This window comes from Piliocolobus tephrosceles, chromosome 21 (genome assembly GCF_002776525.5).
Source record: "Piliocolobus tephrosceles isolate RC106 chromosome 21, ASM277652v3, whole genome shotgun sequence".
Classification (NCBI taxonomy): Eukaryota; Metazoa; Chordata; class Mammalia; order Primates; family Cercopithecidae; genus Piliocolobus; species Piliocolobus tephrosceles.
This window is the reverse complement of record NC_045454.1, coordinates 36,686,968-36,693,633: the sequence shown is the minus strand read 5'-3', so window position 1 is coordinate 36,693,633 and position 6,666 is coordinate 36,686,968.

The following is a 6,666-nucleotide window of genomic DNA, read 5'->3' as shown; positions in this document are numbered from 1 at the left end:
GGAAGTGAGAGCGGGAGGCAGGCGGGAAGAAGCCGCGCGAGGCCTGGCGCGCGGGAGGGGCTGGCGAGGCGCACGCGCAGAAGTTTCTTGACACTTGGGCAGATTGGGTCTTCGTCGCGCAGCGCTGCGGAAAGGCTGGAACGGCGCGGGTGGCTGTTAGCCGAGACCGGGGGGTGGGGGCCGTGCCCCCGGTCGACGTCGCAGCCCGACGGGCTGGCCGGTTGCTACCTTCGGGGGACCAGGGGCCTGGGGAGTTCGTGCCTGGGCCAGGGTCACTGTTTCCTTTCGCGGGCACAGTGAGGATCCTACGAGGTGAGGTGCGTCCGGGTGGATCCCGGGCTGCGGCGACTGTCACATTCTCCCCGGCCGGACTGGAGGTGGAGCAGAACTGGGGGCGACGAGCTTGACAGGGATTGGAGCTGGACGTATTTAGGTTCAAAACATCCTCCTGCTCGCTTTCTTCCTCTCCACTCTTTGGTCAGGAAGACTTTGGGGCGGGGTACCCCCCAACCCACACCCTCAAATTGTTGGCCTAGAGGGCACAGCGCCTTTTTTTTTTTTTTTTTTTTTGAGCGGGGGTCTCCCTCTGTCGCCCAGGCTGGAATGCAGTGGCGCGATCTCGGCTCACTTCAAGCTCCACCTCCCGGGTTTACCCCATTCTCCTGCCTCAGCCTCCCGAGTAGCTGGGACTACGGGCGCCCACCACCGCGCCCGCCTAATTTTTTGAAGTTTTAGTAGAGACGGGGTTTCACCGTGTTAGCCAGGATGGTCTCCATCTCCTGACCTCGTGATCCGCCCGCCTCGGCCTCCCAAAGTGCTGGGATTACAGGCATGAGCCACCGCGCCCGGCCCACAGCGCCTTTCTAAAAGATGCAGTTGGGCTGCTTCTAAAATAATGAAGCCAGCCCTTGCTAATTGTGGGGAAAAGATAGCCAGAAGTAGCAAACTTCTGCTGTGGACGTCCGATATAAACTGATCCTCTTGAGATGGATAATGCTTAGTTGGCTATACCTCCCGCCCCCCCCGCTTTTTTTTCTTCCTTTTTCCTTTTTTCTTTTCTTTTTTCTTGAGACAAGGTCTCGCTCTGTGGCCCACGCGGGAGTGCACTGTCATGATCATAGCTCACTAGCCCTGAACTCCTGTGCTCAAGTAATCCTCCCGCCTTGGCCTCCCAAAGTGCTAGGATTATGGGCATGAGCTACTTTACCCAGCCTGTTTTTTTTCTGTGCAAATAAATGCACATGTATTTTAGATTCCTTTCATTTTTATTGTTACAGCATTTTTCCACCAGACGCTTATGGATTGACAACTGTACATCAAGTGTTGCTGTAGACCAGGAATCAACATTTTGTATAAAAAGGACAGTAAGCAAATATTTTAGGTCAGGAGGCAAGATCAAGGATTTTTTTTCCTTTTTTTCCTCAATGTCCTCTGGTTCATATTTTCTCATGAAGATTGAGGATCTTATTTAAGTGTTTGGTTTTTTTTTTTTTTTTTGAGACACAATTTTGCTCTCTCGCCCAAGCTGGAGTGCAGTGGTGTGATCTCGGCTCACTGCAACCTCTGCCTCCTGTGCTCAAGCAATTCTCCTGCCTCAGCCTCCAGGGGAGCTGGGACTACAGGTGCACACCACCACGCCGGGCTAATTTTTGCATTTTTAATAGAGTCGGGTTTTCACCAGGTTGGCCGTACTGGTCTTTTAACTCCTGACCTCAAATGATCTTCCTGCCTTGGCCTCCCAAAGTGCCGGGATTACAGGTGTGAGCCACCCTACCCAGCCTTACTTAGGTATTTCTATAACCAGAAAGAAAAGTTCGTAAAATTTCTGTTGGTGAAAATCAAAATATGATAACTGAGTAGTTTATTAAATACAAGTTGCTACAGTTGGAATGTTTGTTCCTAATCCCCAGTGAAACAGTATTAAGAGGTGGGGCCTTTAAGAGGTGACTGGGTTATGAGGTCCTGCCATTCATGTGTTAATGGCTAATAGCTTATGGGAGTGGGACTGGCTGCTTTATAAAAAGAGGAAGAAAGGCCAGGCTCAGTGGCTTATGCCTGTAATTCCAGCACTTTGGGATGCCAAGGCGTGCAGATCACCTGAGTATCAGGAGTTCGAGACCAGCCTGACCAACCTGGGGAAATCCCATCTCTACTAAAAATACAAAAATTAGCCGAGCGTGGTGGTGGGTGCCTGTAATCTCAGCTACTTGGGAGGCTGAGGCACGAGAATCACTTGGACCTGGGAGGCAACGGTTGAGGTGGAGGTTGCAGTGAGCCGAAATCGTGCCACTGCACTCCAGCCTGGGCAACAGCAGGATTCTGTTTCAAAAAAAAAAAAAAAAGGAAGAGAGACCTGAGCTTGCACACACAGCCTGCTTGCCGTGTGATACCCTGTGCTACCTCAAGACTCTGCAGAGTCCCCAGCAGCAAGAAGGCCCTCAACTTTGGATATCTCAGCCTCCAGAACTGTAAGAAATAAATTTCTGTTCTTTAAAAATTGCCCAGTCTCAGGTATTCTTTTATAGCAGTGCAAAATGGACTAAGACCCAAGTCTATTCGTAAGAGTGGAATTCTTTTGGGATATAACATTTCACTTAATTGGGGCTCCCAGGTTGTAGTTCCTGTCGTCAATTGATTGCACGTGTTCACCTTTGAAAACCCTTCCTGGCTCACAAAAACAGGCGGCCAGCGCTGGATGTGGCTTACAGATGGAGTCATGCACAACTCAAATCTCAGCTCTGCTCTCAGGGAACTCAGTCTATGGCGGGGAAGAATCCCAAAGTCAGTAAACAAATATATCATCTCAAAGGTGTTATTAAGGAGAAGAGGATGCTGAGACTATGATACAAGGGAGGGTGGGGCCCAGGCTGATAGGGTTGTCAGGAAAGGCTCTCGAGGTGAGGTCTGCACTAAGATCTGAACAAGGGGTCAGCTCTGAATACCCTAAATACCAGAACAGTGTGGGATCATACTATTTTTTAAAGGTTTTTATTTTTTATTTTTTTTGAGACGGAGTTTCGCTCTTGTCCAGGCTGGAGTGCAACAGCATCATCTCGGCTCACCGCAACCTCCGCCTCCCAAGCGATTCTCCTGCCTCAGCCTCTCGAGTAGCTGGGATTACAGGCATGTGCCACCACACCCAGCTGATTTTTTATTTTCAGTAGAGACGGGGTTTCTCCCTGTTGGTCAGGCTGGCCTCAAACTCCCAACCTCAGGTGATCCGTCCGCCTCAGCCTCCCAAAATGCTAGGATTACAGGCGTGAGCCACTGCATCCCGCCCTAAATTTTTTTATTTTTTTTGAGACGGAGTCTTGTCTGTTGCCCAGCCTAGAGTACAGTGGTACGATCTCAGCTGACTGCACCCTCCGCCTCCAGGTTCAAGTGATTCTTCCACCTCAGCCTCCTGAGTAGATGGGATTACAGGCGCCTGCCATCACACCCGGCTAATCTTTGTATTTTTAGTAAAAACGGGCTTTCACCATGTTGGCCTGGCTGGTCTCCAACTCCTGACCTCAACTGATTTGCTTGCCCTGGATTCCTGAAGTGCTGGGATTACAGGCGTGAGCCACTGTGCCCGGCCCATACTGTTTATAGAATAGTCAGTAATCCACAGTGTGGACACTTTGATGCCAAGTAAGATCTACATTAAGAAGTTGTTTTTGCTTTTTTTTTTTGAGACAGAGTCTTGCTCTGTCATCCAGGCTGGAGTGCAGTGGTGTGTCCTCTGCTCACTGAAACCTCTGCTTCCTGGGTTCAAGCAATTCTTCTACCTCAGCCTCCCGAGTAGCTGGGACTACAGGTGCACACCACCACACTCAGCTAGGGTTTCACCATGTTGGCCAGGCTGGTCTCAGACTCCTGACCTCAGGTGATCCACCTGCCTCGGCCTCTTAAAGTGCTGGGATTACAGGCGTGAGCCACTGCTGCGCCCGGGCGGTAGTGTGATTTTTGAGGCTGCATAGGATGCCATGGTGTGGACTCACCACAACTTATTGAAGTTGTCTGCTGGCTTGGTTCCATTTTTAGGCCACTGTATCTTAGTGTATATCTTACTGTATATAGGGTTGGACGTGGAGGTTCACGCCTGTAATCCCAGCACTTTCGGAGGCCAAGGCAGGCAGATCACTTGAGGCCAGGAGTTCGAGACCAGCCTGGCTAACATGGAGAAACCCCGTCTCTACTAAAAAATAAATAGCTGGGCATGGTGGCACGTACCTGTAATCCCAGCTACTCGGGAGGCTGAGGTAGGAGAATCACTTGAGTCTGGAGGTGGAGGCTGTAGTGAGATGAGATTGCACCACTGCACTCTAGCCTGGGCGACAGAGTGACTCTGTTTCAAAAAAAAAGTGTCTTAGTAGATATGAATCTTGTATTGAGTCAAAGGGTGTGCAAATTCAATACTGATATTGCTCAGCTACCTTCTAGAAAGATAGTACACCCATGGTCACTACTTTCAGACATTTGTTTCAGATTGTTTAAAATACTGCTGGGCGTGGTGGCTCACGCCTGTAATCCCAGCACTTTCGGAGGCTGAGGCAGGCGGATCACTTAAGTCAGGATTTCAAGTCCAGCATGGCCAACATGGTGAAACCCCGTCTCTACTAAAATACAAAAATTAGCTGGGCGTGGTGGAAGGCGCCTTTAATTCCAGCTAATCAGAGGCTGAGGCAGAATAATCACTTGAACCTGGGAGGGGGAGGTTGCAGCAAACCGAGATCATGTCACTGCCCTCTAGCCTGGGTGGCAAAGCGAGACTGTGTCTCAAAAACAAAAAAGCCATATATCTGACACTGAAAATATAAGCATCACAGGGGCCTCTACCAAGCCCATTTCAAAGGGTGAAACCAGAACCCACTGGTCAGAAGAAAGCAGTAGAAAGAGCTGGTAGACTGGCTACTGCAGATAGTCTCCAGCAAGTAAAGTGGACACCCTGAGTGAGATGAGCCTCATGAACAGACTCACCTAAGCAGCAACGTGGAGGGCCAGGCGCACTGAGGGGGTTCTGTGGCCCAGATGTCTGCTAGTTGTGATTTCTTGACTCTGGACCCCTTCATCGGAATGGTCTCACTGTGGTCAGGGTCAGATGGTAACTAAAGTTTTGTGAGGTTCTATTGAGACAGGGTCTCGCTCTGTCGCTTAGGCTGGAGTGTAGTGGTGTGATCTCGGCTCACTGCAACCTCTGCCTCCCAGGTTCAAGCGATTCTCCTGCCTCAGCCTCCCAAGTAGCTAGTATTACAGGAGCGTGCCACCACGCCTGGCTAGTTTTTGTATTTATAGTCGAGACAGGCTTTCACTATGTCGGCCAGGCTGGTTTCGCACTCCTGACCTCAGGTGACCTGCCCACCTCGGCCTCCCAAAATGTTGGGATTACAGGCATGAGCCCTGCCACCTCCCCAGTCCTCCATCCCTGTCTTAGCATTTCTAAGTAGCTCCCATGTGCTCCTTAGTTACATACCTGTCATGTAGGCTCAGTGCTTTGAGGGTAGGAGGCTTACGTATCTGTTTCCTGCTGCTTGACACAGTAGGTGCTTAGTAAATCACTAAACAAAAAGATTATGAATGAAAAGGACACGGGCAATAGTTTCAGCAGAAACTCAAACCCTTTCTGTTTGAAAGAAATCCTTTGCTGGGGATGGTCTGAGTAATGGGGAAAAATGGGTCCTGGGGCCAGATTTAAGCAGCTGTGTATTCCCAGATGAGTGACTTGACCCCGTTGGGCCTCATTTTCACCTGAAAAACAAGGTTAATAAAGCTCACAAAGGTATCGTGGTGTGAAAAGCTCACCACTGAGCTGGGCGTGTCGCAGGTACAGTCTTGGCTGTCCATACACAAAAATGGCTTCAGGCTGGGCGCGGTGGCTCACACCTGTAATCCCAGTACTTTGGGAGGCCAAGGCAGGTGGATCACTTCAGCCCAGGAGTTCCAGACCAGCCTGGGCACCATAGAGCCCCATCTCTAAAAATATTTTAAAAATTAGCTGGGTGTGGTAGTGTGCACCTGTCTCAGCTACTTGGGAGGCTGAGGCAGGGGACTGACTTGAGTTTAGGGGTTTGATGCTGCAGTAAGCTATGGCTGTGCCACTGCAGTCCAGCTTGGGCCATAAAGTGAGACCCTGTCTCTTAAACCAAAAACATAACAGGCCAGATCGCTTGAGCCCAAACGTTTGAGACTAGCCTGGGCAACAAGGTGAAACTCCATCTTTACAAAAGATACAAAAATCAGCCCGGTTTGGTGGCGCGTGCCTGTATTGCAGCTACTTGGGAGGCTGAGGTGGAAAGAACCGTTGAGTCTGGGAGGTTGCGGCTGCTGACAGCCGGGATTGCGCCACTGCACTCCAGCCTGGGCGACAGAATGAGATCCTGTCTCAAAAAACATGAAACAAACATACCAAAAAAAAAGTTTCGTAAGCACAGCTGCCCCAACGTTCCTGGACTTCCCATGTTATTCTGTTCAATAAAGTCACGTCATTAATTTAGCTGTGCTCCTATTTTCATTGTATCATCTAATCGATTCACAAATTGCATGTCCTTATTTTTGGCTCAGAAGAAAAAACAAAGGTTGCAGTAAGTCCAGACGTGACAGCCAACTTGGCTTGCTCTTGCTCCTCCTTCCACCTTTTGTTGCTGGGCACACTAAAGACAGGGTCACTCAAAAAGAGACCCTTGC